The 14,841-nt window shown below is 32.8% G+C and overlaps 1 non-coding gene across 1 annotated transcript; it reads left to right on the top strand.

Annotated features, from left to right (window-relative positions):
- Positions 1 to 12,261: 12,261 nt before the first annotated feature.
- Positions 12,262 to 12,333, top strand: TRNAM-CAU. The gene has a single exon. It is a non-coding gene; the product is annotated as a tRNA-Met (tRNA).
- The last annotated feature ends 2,508 nt before the right edge of the window (positions 12,334 to 14,841 follow it).

Genomic DNA, 14,841 nt, shown 5'->3' with positions numbered 1-14,841 from the left:
ATGTACAATGCTCAAGAGCCAACATCTCTTCTTCCATAGCCCTTCGCCATCTATCATGAGCAACTGCTTCAGACACTGAACGGGGAACTGACACGGAATCTAAAATGGCAACAAATGACTTGGAAGATAGAGACAATGAGTTATAAGAAACAAAAGAGGAAATAGGATAAGTACAAGAGCACTTACCTTTACATAGAGCAATGAGAAGATCTACGTTAGAATGAAAAAGATCCAAATCTGGGGCTAAGGCAGGCAAGAATGGCAATGTCTCAAGTGTTTTAAATGCCGATACTGGTGCTAATGCTGGTACCATTTACTGTGGTAAAGGGCAACAAGAGTATATCTGAGTGATTGGAGGACGAGACAGGGGTGGAGAACTATAGTGAGTAATGGTATAAATAAGAAAATCATCAATGACTAGAGAAGAAGATGAAATGGAATCGTCAGCATAAGGAGTAGTTTCGAAGAATGAAAAATCAGCCGAGACAATATACTTACCTAAAGTAGGAGAAAAAAAACGATAGCCCTTTTGATATCGTGGGTAACCTAAGAATATACACTTAAGGGATCTAGGGTCTAATTTGGAAAGATGAGGGTGAACGTCTTGAACAAAGCAAGTACACCCAAAGATTTTGGGAGTGGAGGGAACAAAGGTTGCGAAGGAAAAATAGTGGAGTAAGGTATTTGGCTAGACATAATAGATGAAGACATACGATTAATTAAGTAATAGGCAGTAGAAACAGCGTCTGCCCAAAACTCTTTAGAGACTTTCATATGAAATAGAAGTATACGAGCGACCTCTAACAAATGAAGATTTTTTCGTTCAGCAACTCCATTTTTTTGAGGTGTATACACACAAGAGGACTGATGAATAATACCCTTGGTGGACAAAAAAGAAGAGAGAGAAGCAAAAAAAAATTCTTTGGCATTATCACTTCGCAAAATTTTGATAGATGAAGAAAATTGGTTTTGTATCTCAGCATAAAAGGCACAAAATATAAAGAATAATTCATAACAATTTTTCATGAAATATAGGCACGTATCACATGAAAAATCATCCACAAAAGTAACAAAATGTTTATAACCGGATTTAAATAAAACAGGACAAGGACCCAAAATGTTAGCATGTATAACATCAAAAAGAGCAATAGCTCGTTTATTTTTTCTAGGACTAAAAGACACTCGATCGTGTTTCCCAAATTGACATGCTTCATAGTTAAGCTGTGACATTGACTATAAACTAGGACATAACTTCTTCAGGATTGAAAGAGGAGGATGACCAAAACGACTGTGGAAAAGAGAGGAGGACAAATCACTAGTACATGCAACATGTGGTAGCACTGGAGTTGAGATGTCATCAAGCACGTACAAGCCACCTGAGACATGGCCTCTACCAATAATCTGCTTCGTCCCAAGATCCTGAAAGATACAATGAGTAGGGAAAAGAAAAACACCATAATTAAACGCAGTAATGATTTGACTAACAGATAAAAGATTAAAAGGAAAGTGAGGAAGACATAGAACAAAGGAGGGAGACATAGATTTGGTAGGATTAGCAGTACCACAACCCATAATTGGTACAGTAGACCCATTGGCTAAAGTAACAAAAGACAAATCAGAAAAGGGTGTAAATGAGGAAATAATACCTATATCACCTGTCATATGGTGCGTAGCACCAGAATCAATGACCCAGTTACGACTAGAAGTAGATACACAAGCTGTCGGATTACCTAGCTAAGTTACTGTAGCAGTAGTTGACAGAATGGATGACTGGGGCCTAGCAAGCTAAGTGAGGCGAGCATTCTCATCTGCAGATAAAGTAACTTGTGAAGGAGTAGGTAAAATACCATCTTGAGTGGCAACATGAGCATATTTTTTATTGCGCGACATAGTTGGAGGCTTTCCATGTAACTTCTAACAATTCCTTCTGACATGACCTTCAGCACCATAATGGAAGCGAGTACGAAGACCATTACCATTACCACGAGTACCCCCGATATCCCAACTAGCACCTTTGTTGCCTCTACCACTATTAGACTTCATGCTAGCAAGAGTCGCATGATCTGGAGCAACATTCTGAAGAGTCTCCCTGTCTTTAGATGCTTCTTTATCCTCCTCTTTACTAACCCAAAGAAGACAAGCATAAACCTTCGTTAGAGAAGGAAGTTTGTCACCAGTAAGGAGTTTTGTCCGAACTATCTCATATTCTGGTCTCAACCCAACCAAAAAACACTACACCACCACTTGCTCTTTTTGTTCTTTCATTTGCACAACATTTGCAGTCATAGGGAATATAGCTCGTTTTTCCTGAAAGGCTTGCTTCACCTCTGTATAGTATTCAAGTAATGTCTTCTCTTGCATATTTGCTCGATAAATATGCAATAACAGTTCATGAACATGAGACAAGTCTTGTTTACTAGCATACAGAAACTCTAGATACTCCTTTAACTCTTAAACTATATCACAATGATTAGTAACATCATCCACTGTGGAATCCAGAGTATTCTGGATCTGATTAAACAATTTGTCGTTGTCCATGAGCCATTTCTTATGAATTCTCCTAATACTCTCTAATTTCTTATCACTACCCTCTGGTTGTGGAAGTGAATCCGTAGGTGGATCCTCAGTCAAATGATCCTCCATGTCAATGCTAGAAACATATCTCTTAATAGTTCGTCTCCATTAAGCATAATTATGCTTTCCCAGTAACTTCCTATCAGTAATCTTTGTAGATGAGTGGACTAAAATTTCAGTCACCACTTATTTACCTTCCACTGCCATAGCTTAATCAAACCAACAATGAATTCTAAGCTCACAAACAAGATCACCTCCAATCACCAATATCCAACAAACCTAAATCACCAATTCACGACTCAAATCCAACACCACAACCAGAACAGTCATAAAATAAACATAAAACAAAAGAACACAATAACTAGAAACTGCAGAATAATAGAAACAGACCACCAACTAGTAACCACGACCGGAAAACAGGAGATGTGACAGACTTAGTCGTCGAAAAAAATAACAATCGTGAACAGTGTCTCGTGAATAGTGTCAAGTGAACAGTGTCGAATGAACAATGTCACCGTGAACAGTGCAGTCTGCCACCAGAACAAAACTCTAAGACCGGTGCTCTAATACCATGTGATAAAATATTCTAGTGTAGTTTTTTCAATAATCATAATAAAATAATATTACACCTTATATATATTTTCACTACCTTACATTTACACATATACCCCTAACTCTATACACAGAACTTCTATCAGAGGGCAATGAGGTTGAGTCATGTGATTTTGTAGTTAAATCTATCATTGAAACAAACCTTTGATATTTTGGAAATTAAAATTACTAAGGATGACTATATATGAGATTATCTCTAGGAAGGATAATATCTGGCTTTGATTTTGTTTGCTTTTATGGTTTTCATAATTGCTTTTAAATCACAACTTTATTTGAGTGAAAATTTTACTCACTTCCTCATGACTAAAAAGAAGAGAAGTAGGTTAAAAACTTAAAATGATCAGTAAATAATTAATTTTGAAATTATTTAAAATTAATTTTTTTAATCAATTTTTGAACTTACAAAAAATTTAAGTGCGGTTTAAAAAAGCACCACTATGTTGAATAATGAGAAATTCCCTTATGTAGCCATCTTCTCTAATTTTAATTATCAAAACGTGAAGGTTTGTTTAAAGAAAAACTTAGCCATAAAATCACATGACTTACCTAATTGTCCTCATTGAAAAATAAAATGACAAAAGTAGTTGAAATGTGCTAAGACTATCAGTCTAATATATGATCTAGCATGTCGATCTGTTTTAATTAGGTTGTTAAATCATACTATTAAATACTAGACTATCGAGTCTAATATAGTCTAGCATAATCTAATGATAAAGATATTCCCATATATAGTTATATTTACTAATTTCAATTCCCAAAATATCAAGGGTTTGCATAAAGAATATATTTAATCACAAAAATCACATTATTTAACTTAATTGCCCTTAATGAAAAATAACAATAACAAAAATACTCGTAATGTGATAAACTATCAAGTCTAGCATAGTGTAGCATGCTTTAATCAAATTATCAAACCATAGTGTTAAATGCTAGACTATCGAGTCTAGCAAGTGTTAGATATCAGGAATATATCATTTATTGTTTCGTTAAGGATATAATTTATTAGTCATTAGATTTTATGGTTAGATTTGTCCTTCAAGTAAAACATGCACATTTTGGAAAGTTGTGATTCTTGAATTAGTTTTATATATCCAAACCCCAATGTCATATATGTCAAAAACATATTATTTATTATTTCATTAAGGGTATAATTGGTAAGTCATGGATTTTAGGACTAAATTTATCCTTTAAATAAAAACAATAAGTTTGGAAATTAAGTTTATTGAGTTAGTTATATATGACCAAACCCCCGTAACCTTTTCTTGGGTCGATATATTTGGTTTTAGATTCTACTAGTCAAAGATTATTATTTTTTATATTTGAATTTAGGCCTTAAGTGGTGTACAAAACAAAACAAATAAATAAATAAAAAAGTTTTGGAGCAAGCAGGGGTTAAATAAAAAGGTTTTAGAAATTGGAAGAAAAAAAATATTATAAATAAATAAGATTGAAGATATTAAACCTTCTTTTTACATCAAATTCTTCGGGATAACTTTATAGCTCTTCAAAAAATAAATTGTCTGTAACTATTTCATAATTTTTTCTTTACAAACAATAAAACTAACTTTGATTTACTACATCATAACATATATTATATATATATTTATATTTATGTAGGTTTAAGTAATGAACTATATATATGTTATGCCTGGGAAAGTAAGGGCTGACGTGGGAGAGTCACGTGAAGAATGACCTGCTCCCGTCAGAGCAACAAACACACGTCAGGCCTGCCAAACGATATGGAGCTCCCACGTGTCCATTTCTCTGCAGTAAACCGTGCGAAGTCAGCTTGGGAAGAAGGTGATGGGACATAAAGCCGGATTACATCCTGACAATCACACCAACCCATGGATTTAATGATGATTACACGCTTCAGCTTGATATAAGAAGAGGAAGACCCCTTCATTAGGGGGATTCGATCATTTTTATAAAGATCACTCTCTCTCTCTCTCTCCTGTAAACAACACATTTACTTTTTCCTAAACCTTTTGTAAGTCAGTCCGCTGTTGCGACCTGACCCACACTATCACTATCAATACAAATCAGTGGACGTAGGACTTGCTACCTTAGCATCCGAACCACTTTAAAAACTCTCATAGCATTTATTTCTCTTTAGATATTCATTTTCACGTGTGCTTTTTGATCAATCAACGTTGCACACGTATCGGTTAGTTGGTGCCCAAAATCCCGCATCAACAATATATATTCTTTTTAATTTCAATTGTAGAATATTATTTATAAGAAAACGTTTTATCAAGAAATTCAAAATTTATGTAACGAACCTTGGAACACTTGTGATTCCTAATTGGCAAGATACTAAACTTGGATTAGTATAAAACATATTTTGCACGATATCTATTACATGGGTAACATCTTTGAATTATTTTTATTTGAGTAATATTACCTTATAGTTTATTTGAATTTTATGTAATAGATTGTAAATGAATTTCTAGCTTTTTCATGAATAAACAAGTAGCAGTTTACCTCTGTAAATGCAAAAAATCTACTGTTATGAAAATATAGTCTAATCTCATGAGGTTGAGGCCATTGACAATCCGTTAGACCTGCACACACGAAAAGACAAGCGTGAAGCTTACTAAAAACACCGAGGTAATGTTTGTCGTAAGCACTCTGAAGCTCAAATCAGTAAAGCTGAAAGAAGAGATTTAATAAGAATTAAGGGGAAAAAAGGATTATCGGGAGTTTTGTTGAAGACCAAGACTACGACGAAGGCGTATAGTTCTCGGGAGCAAGAACTTATGAGCAAATAGGTAATTTTGAGCAGTGGAGATTGAATATTCAAGATTGAATTTCTTATGGAGGGCAGACCTTTGTTTATATAGTGAACCTAAGAGGTTGAAATCCTGAGTCCTATTTTGGGAGATAATCACTATCAGGAAAAAAATGATTTCTTGTCTTTATCAGATTAAGTTTACTAATTTGAGTAAGAATTGAAATCTTAGTAGAAGAGGAAATAAAATGTGATTCTGATTTCCTATTTATGGATTGTTGCAGGCTAAATGGGCCGAAACCTAGTTTAGCTTAACTTATAGGATAACCAAACTCATAAAGTATGCAGTTCACAAGGTGACTTTAAGCATAGGCTTAATCGGAATTGGGTTTAGTCCTTGGGTCGTGACATGTTTATTTCGTTATTGGGCCTCGTTAGGCCCAAGATAATTTTTTGCCCACACAAACTCTTTAATTTTATTCTACCTACAAATTACAAAATAAAAATTTGTATAGGATGCAATAAGAAATATTTGGGATTTCAATTCATATACAGTAAAACCTCTCTATAATGATACTCTGTATATGAATAAATTCTACATAGTCATAAAAAATTACAGTCTCAATTTAAAATAGTTATAAATAAGAATAAACTCTAAATTGTAATAAGTTATAATTTTTTTAATTCCCACCCTAAGGAAAGTTGCCTCCATATGGTAATAATTATTTGTATATTACAAAAAAAAAAAAAAATGTTATGTTACATTAAAGGTTGAAGATTAAATAAAATATTTATCTAAAGTTGTTTGGGACAATGATTTATGCTTTAGAGTTGTTATCACATCTTTTAACTTGCGAGTACGCAATAATTGGCTGGTATGGACACCTTTTTGTTGAAGTCAAAATACATTACAAGAAAAAAGGCCTTCCTTGACAGAATTTCTTGACTATTCAAAAAAGGGTCAAGAAATTTAATCTTTGACAAATTTTTTACAGTTTATGAACTGTCAAGAATTTGAAATTATCCTTAACTGTTTTATAAAATCTTTGACAGTTTTTAACTATCAAAGATTTTGTAAAAAATAAATTGTACAAATTTTTTTTTCTTGACTGTTGTAGTCTCAATCTTTGACCGTTGTTAACTGTGAACGATCAAGTTAAAAAAACAAAAAATAAAATTGCACTAAGGCAAAGGCTCCGTTTGGTTCACTTTTTAGAAAAGTTTTTGGAAAAAAGTTAAAAAAAGTTGAATTGGGCGGGTATTACGATGTAGGATTTGAACATATATAAAAATACCCTTTATATTTGTTTATTTACTAAACACCCCCCTATGTTTGTTTATTTACTAAAAACCTCTATAATGAAACATTAAAAGTTAACAAAAACACCCCCAACCCACCCATTAAATATGGACAATCAGCCACCACCGCCAGAGGGTGGCCGGAGTCGTCGTATCGGCGCATGACCGACTAGATCTTGCCGGTCTTGCCCCGATATGACCTTTTTCGGCCAGATCCACGATAGATTTGGTCGTCGTTGACGACTGACTACGACCAAAGATCTGGCTTTTTTCGATCAGATCCATCGTGGATCTGGCTAGAAAATGCTAGATTGGTGCACTACCGACCAGATTCAGCCGGTAATGCGTCATTATACTAGATTTCGACCATTTTCCGATGGTAGTGGCCGGAATCTGGTAAATATGGGTTGCTGGGGTTTTTTTGTAATTTTTTAAAAAATATTTAAGGGCATTTAATTAAATTAACAAATTTAAGAGATTTAAAAAAAATTAAATAATATTATAAGTTTTTGTAATTTTACTATTTAACTTTATTGGAATACTAATAATATTCCCAAATGTGAGCTAAACGAAGCCAAAGTTTCCCAGCTCAAAATTTTCAATTTTTCATTAGGCAAATTCTCCCACCGTTTTTCCGTTAAGTCAAAGCTGGTGTAGGGTTATAAAATATTAAAATAACCCATTTCTTCCGCCCAAAATTCATGCACCCAAAAACCCATTTCTTCCACCCAAAATCTCTCTTTGTCGCTCTTCCACTAATCAAAATCCCACTCATCAATTGATCTTTTATTAAACGCATGCTTGATTGATCCAGTCACGTGATCGAAATAATAGCCAGATGAAGAAACCTTGCTCTGGTCGTGAACTTGATCTTGAGTATTGACATCCACAGCGTCGTTTGCTTGTCCTTCATTGATGTTTTCGAGTTCGTCGATCTTGTCCTCGATGGAGGAACTGAAGCCCTGGGAATCGGAGGCACCGTCATTTAGCAGAGGCTTGGGGCGGTCAAGGAGGTGTTGCGGTTGAGTGATGCGTGTGGAGGGGAAAGACTGAGAGGAGGAGGAGGAGCGCGGTGATAACGGCGCACACGTGTGACGGGGCCGACGACGAGATTTGAGACTTCGTAGCATTTTCGCGGTTAAAGATACTGGAAGATGGTGACAGGGACGGACATGATTGATGGTGTTATTTTGCTAAGAGAAAAGGTGAGCTGAGATTTGAAGCTCGTTGTTTATCTTGTGTACTGGCAGTTTGTGCCTGCTGCTTCGTGAAGCCTAAACAAGAAATAGTTGCTAACTCTGCTGCTCAAATAGTTCATGAACAGCATGGAAAGTGAGTATTTTTCCTTTTTGTTTAATGTAACCCAAATGTTGTGTATTTTGTTGGGTTTTGGCATAGGTAATTAAATGTTGATGTTTCATTTGCTAAATCTCAGTATGGCTCCTGCCGCCCGAATGGCTATGACTAGAAGAGTTCACCCTCTTGATTCCTTGAATCCCTACCAAGGCAATTTGATACAAGCAAAGGGAACATGCGTACTTACAAGAATGCAAGAGGAGAAGGGTGTGTCTTCAATGTGGAGTTAATAGATCAAGATGTAAGTCAAAAAGTTAATCTGCATAAACAATTTTTCCTTTAGGGTCATGTATATCTGAAATTATAATAATGTTAGGGGTGTTTCTCGTAGGCAGGAGATGTATGGGTTGCCTATTTGTAGTCGTAATATAAGGATTGGTGGGGCTGATGGGTTTGGTGATTGTGTTGGGATGGTTAATAGCTGCTGGGAGTTACCAAATATTGTGTTAGCTGGTGCAATTGCAGTCAGAATCTATATATGTAAAGGGCAGTATAGTGGTCTGCTTGATACTTTTTTCTTTTCTATTCTAGATGGTTATTTTGGTGATTATGCAAATCTAAAATTTACTGGAGTTTTGTTGCACTGGTTAGAATGGATAGCAGTTGTATATGGCTGTTTATATTTTGATTTTTGCTGTCATTGTATAGGGCTGGGAGTGCAACAGAATGGATCATTGCTTATATGTTTTTCCCTTCCTTTTGCTTGTGATAATAGTGCTAAAATCTTATACAACAGGAATTTGTTTTTTGCCATGGGATTGCTGGGTTTTATAGACTATTTTTGTAGTGCTGAGTTCACGGGGCAGCATGTTTTTGTCTGGTTTTGTGGATACTGCTGTCCGTGTAAAGGGTTTGCTGTTCTTTTTTTTTTTTTTTTTTTTTTTTTTTTTTTTTTTTTTTTTTTTTTTTTTTTTTTTTTTTTTTTTTTTTTTTTTTTTTTTTTTTTTTTTTTTTTTTTTTTAAAGCAATCTAGAGTGTTCTTCGCTCTGTTGTAGATTGCTTTGTTGCTGGGCACCAGGTTTGGATGTCTTTCTTTGTGACCCTTTTTTGGTTGTTCTGTATCTCTTTGGCTTGTCAAGGGGTTGGCAATAGGTTGTATTTTTTTAATTCTTTAATTAAATTATTATCTTTTAACATGTTAGTGATGAATGGTTAAAATTGATCTGTTTGGTGCAGGGCACACAAATACAAGCAACAATGTTCAATGAAGCTGCAAGGAAATTCTATGACAGGTTCCAATTGGGAGAGGTGTATTATATATCTTGGGGAACACTTAGGTTGGTAACCAGCAATATAAGACTGTGCAAAATGATTATGAAATGAGCTTGAACAAAATGGTTTTGGCTGCACTTTTGGGGTTGTCTGTGTTCTTTGGCCTTGGAAGGTATAAAGTTCTTGAGCTAGTTTGCGTTTGTTTAATGTTTATGTAATTGTGTTGTCACAAATTATGCATTTAAGTGTTTGTTATTATTCTGGTCTTGGAAGTGTATTAGCTTAGTTTGGTGTCATTTTGATGTTGTTGGTTTATGGAGTCTACAACAATCTATTGCACATTGTGTTATTATTTGGAAAAGCAGATTATTTAATTTTATTTGTTCTAGTGCTACTTTACCATATGTACTTATAAAGTCCAATTATATTATGTTGGGTATAATATTAGACTGTGTTCCGTTGAGGGATAACTGAATGAGAATATATGGACTAATAAAATAAGCACAAGCTCTTTGAATTCTAAACCATATTACCTATTTCAGCATAAAAGATGTTAACTGAAACATCATATGTTACTTTATGGTGTAAGTAGATGATTGCCATCTCTTCAAATAGTTTTATTTGTTCTAATTGGCCATTTGATATTATTTTGATTCAGATGCGGGAATTGGCAGAAAAAGAGCCTGATAATGGAGTCTTTAAAATGCTTCGTTGTGATGTTACTTGGTTTTTAACGACTATTCTCATTGGCACAACGTATTACCCTCCCCCTTAATGTTAGTGTAACTAATTCTTTTCTTTTCATATTGAGTTTGAAAATTAATTCTTTTATAGATTCTATTTACCTATTCAGTGTGGCAAATATTGGAGCCACTGCGTTGGTCACAGAGGTAGCAACAGGAGTAATGACTGTTAAGTCTATGACTTTCTCTCTTTTTAAGGACAGCAATATTATGAACTCATTGAAATACCAGGTAGTGGTTATAGTCGACATCTAAGTTAGGGGTGCACAGGATATAGGCTGCCATTAATATTTATTCAATTTTAGTTTTATTGGTTTGTTTTGGACTGATTAACTCTTGCTGAGTGATTATTCTATTGCTTCTTTGTGGTTGTTATGTTGGGTATTCATGCAATTTTGTTAATAGGTTTCATTGGGTTCTTGTTGCTATTGACATGAACACTTGGGTTGCTTACAAGCATTCATGGGGAAAGAAATATACGAAGATGCGGAGGTTGATGAAGTCAAAGGAGAATGAGCGATGTACGTATCAAACTTTTTTTAGTTATTGTTGTTTCAGTGATGTTAGAGGCCAATGAGGGCAAAAACTATGTATCAAACTTTTCATTACTGTTTATGCAATATTGTAAAATTTATGTACTGTTGTTCAATTTTGTTTACTTAGAGCAATAGTAATATATGTATTATTGATCAATTGTTCGATGTCTCATTACATATTGTTGAATGGTCATAATATTATGAAACATTTCATTTGAATATTATATAATTTAATATGTAATAATAAAGAAATTTCATTAATTGAAAAAAAAAAATTAACAAACGAAATCTTGACAGTGTAAAAACTGTCAACAATTTGGCTAACATTCTAAAAAAAATTGAAAATTTGGCTAAACCTTGATCGTTATTGAACTGTCAAGGATTTGGTTCAAGTTCTGTTAAATCTTTGACAGTTATCGAATTTTTAAGGATCTGTCAAGAGGTCTTTGACAGTTTGAAAACTATCATGAACCTTTCTTGATAGGGGCTACAATGACAATTCAAAAACTATCATTGTACAAGAAAGGTCATTTTCCTTGTAGCGATATTTTTAGCTTTTCAAGTATGATTACAGTTTCATGGCACGAAACTTTTTGTATTTTCATATTATCACCCTTAGGATTATTTCATTTCTCTTATTTTCTAATTGCAACAATGATTTCTTCTTCAGTTAAAGTATACACAACTTGTTGCTCATTTAAATGATCGAGGAATACATTAATATCTATTCGATTAATGTAGTGAAGTTGTCGGATTTGACAACTCAATTCTGCAGTGACTTTTTTATTCTCTTCATCTACTTGATTTCTAGCTTGCAATTTATTAACATCGTGAGTCCTAATTTTGCAATGCTTAAAACAATTGGCAATTATTTGTGGCTTCGCATCAATTAACCTTACATCAATTACATTTATAGTTCTATCAAGAACACTTATTTTTGCTGATTCAAAAAAATGATCTTCTATCAGTTTCAAAAGTAAGCAATTGAAGTGCTGAATTGAAATCCTAATACTACGAAAATTTGAATTGAAATTCTAATAATTTATTACTAAAACATGAATTATAAAATAAGAAATCAAAACATTAATTTTTGTAACAATATCTCTATTAAGTGATAACCTTATGATAGTAATAAATTTAGTTTCACTGGACTGTATTATAAGATATATTTATATAATATTGCAAACAAAATTCAACAATCAGAGTGGCGCAGCGGAAGCGTGGTGGGCCCATAACCCACAGGTCCCAGGATCGAAACCTGGCTCTGATAGAGTAGCTTACCAGATAATTTTGAAAATTTTTTTTTATGCCGTTTTGTTTGTTTCTCATGTCGTTTGGGATTTTTTTTTTTTTTTTTTCATTTGGGGCCGGAACATCATATTTTGGGCCCAATAATTGAAGTCCATTTCCAAACAACAAATACAGTGATACTTGAACAAGAAATCAAATACATGGTTTCCTTCTTCGTGGAGTTTCGAAGCAATGAATTCTAAAATCAATGTAGCTATTGTTAAAGATTTACTCATCGTTTTATATAAAAATTAATTGTGAATAAGTTGTCTCAAGGCTTAAGATTTGATCATGATTAGATATAGAATGTCTAAAACAATATTTGAATTGTCTGATTCTTTTCAACAGAAAAAAATAAGAACATCACTCTTCTGAATTCCAACTTCCAAAAATTATAATAAATGAAATACTAATATCATAAATGATATTTTAAATCTGGGTGAACCCAATTCATTGAATATTACAAATTTACAAAAGGAAATCAACTAAAATAATTATCATCCAATCAAATACTATTACATGAATCTAGAAATTAAATAAAAAGCCAGAAAGTAAAAGTGATGAATGTATCTGAAATTTTTATCACACATGAAAATAGTAATACCTTTGTCTTTGACCATGGACTGTTAGTTATGAATGCTTTAATTTTCTTCCTCACCCGGGGCCACCACCAAATAACATAATGATAATAGTGAAAATATCATATATAATTAACCCATCTCACATATCCATTTAGATATTTATTATTGAATACGTAATAAATTATAAGTCTTTTCTTCACCTAAACTTTGGAATAATTCCATCTTGGCCTTCCAACCTTCTCAAGAATAATTCCCCCGTCATTCTTCCCAACAAACAAACAAACAACAAGTCCTTTACCATTTATATATTTTATTTAAATTTTATAAATGATTTTTAAATAAAATTTTAATATTAAAAAAAAATTATAAAATGTGTGGTTTTCACATAAATGACTCTTGCAAATGAAGCAAGGGTTGATGGCTGTGAGGGTGGGCTGGGACTGGGCCCACGAAGAAACTTCCTGGATTCACCCTTACGTCGTCTGCTCCTAATCACGTGCACAATAATCAAACATTTATTTTTAGGGAAAAAAAAAAAAAGGGAATAAAGAGAATCTATTTTGTATAAAGTTAAATTCATTGGTTTGGTTTATTTTTACTAATTTGGTAAATTCTTGAATAATATTAAAAGGTGAAATTGAAAAATTAGTAACGAAAAGGACATAGGGTTTGATAGATGGGGCAGGAGGGTGAAGGGGAAGTGTCTTAATTAAGTAAGAGACGGTATCATTTAAGGGACTGTTTTGGGACGCATAGCCACTGATGCATTCTCATAAATATGAGAATTTGGCCACACAATTTCTCCTCTTTCATTATCTCATTTATGTTTATAATATCTATTATTTAAAACATAAGAACAAAACCACAAAGTAACTTCGTAGTGTATTTAAGTAAAATCTAAAATTTTAAAATTACTCAAGCTATAAATACATATAATTCCAATTTGGATCAATTATGTTCATCACTTTTTTTTATATTTTATATAACATATATCTATATTTAATCAAATTAATGAGATTTACTTTCTATTATCACCTTTCATCAAACAAGTTTAATGAAATCCATATTATGCAATTGCATGAACCATAAAAGACAGCATCATGGGATAACATTTGCTTCATTGTTTACTTTGAGTTGAGATAATACAAATTCAAATTAATATCTGGTTTTCTTTTTTTTTTTTTTGGACAAATTTTTGTATACAAGTTTATTTTAATTAATTAAAGTCCTTTTGGTACGACATCTTTGAATAGAGTTTGTGAAAGAAGAGCTTATTTGATAAAAGTTTATAAGAGTAGAGCTTTTGTGAAAAATTTGTTAATTGTTTGGTCAAGAAATTGTAAAAGAACTTTCTAATATTTTAAATAAACTCAAAAAAAGCTTATGGGAAAAGCCCCAAATTTGAGTTCTTCTCATAAACTTTAAAACAATTTATTTATAACCTATCAACTAAACAGTCTACAAAATTTTAAAAAATGCTTAATTGTAATAAACCCAATCAAATAGGTTTTTAATCATATTATAATAATTACTATATGTAATAAGAAAAACCAAATTCATAAAAAAAAAAAAAAAAATTATAGTGGTTGATGGTCGCATTAGCTTTTGAATTAAATATTTGGATTGTCCTTCTGAAATCTTTTATTCTTCCTTTAAACCAACGAATAAGTAAAGGAGAGATAAAAGTACAATGCATGCTTTGTCTCAAAGTTACTTCTTAATGACTTCATGATTACCCACCATCACTTTGTTTATATAAATTGTTACATCATGTTTAATGGAGAGCATTAGAGCAACTTCTTATTACATTTTCTAGTCGAAATATTTTTTAATTGAATACACAAAATATATAAAACAAAAAAATGTTGTTTATTATGTTTTGGTTCTCTCTGTTACTTTATATTTAT

This window comes from Pistacia vera, unplaced genomic scaffold, assembly GCF_008641045.1.
Source record: "Pistacia vera cultivar Batoury unplaced genomic scaffold, PisVer_v2 Contig639, whole genome shotgun sequence".
Lineage (NCBI taxonomy): Eukaryota > Viridiplantae > Streptophyta > Magnoliopsida > Sapindales > Anacardiaceae > Pistacia > Pistacia vera.
This window is presented reverse-complemented; position numbering and strand designations above follow the sequence as displayed.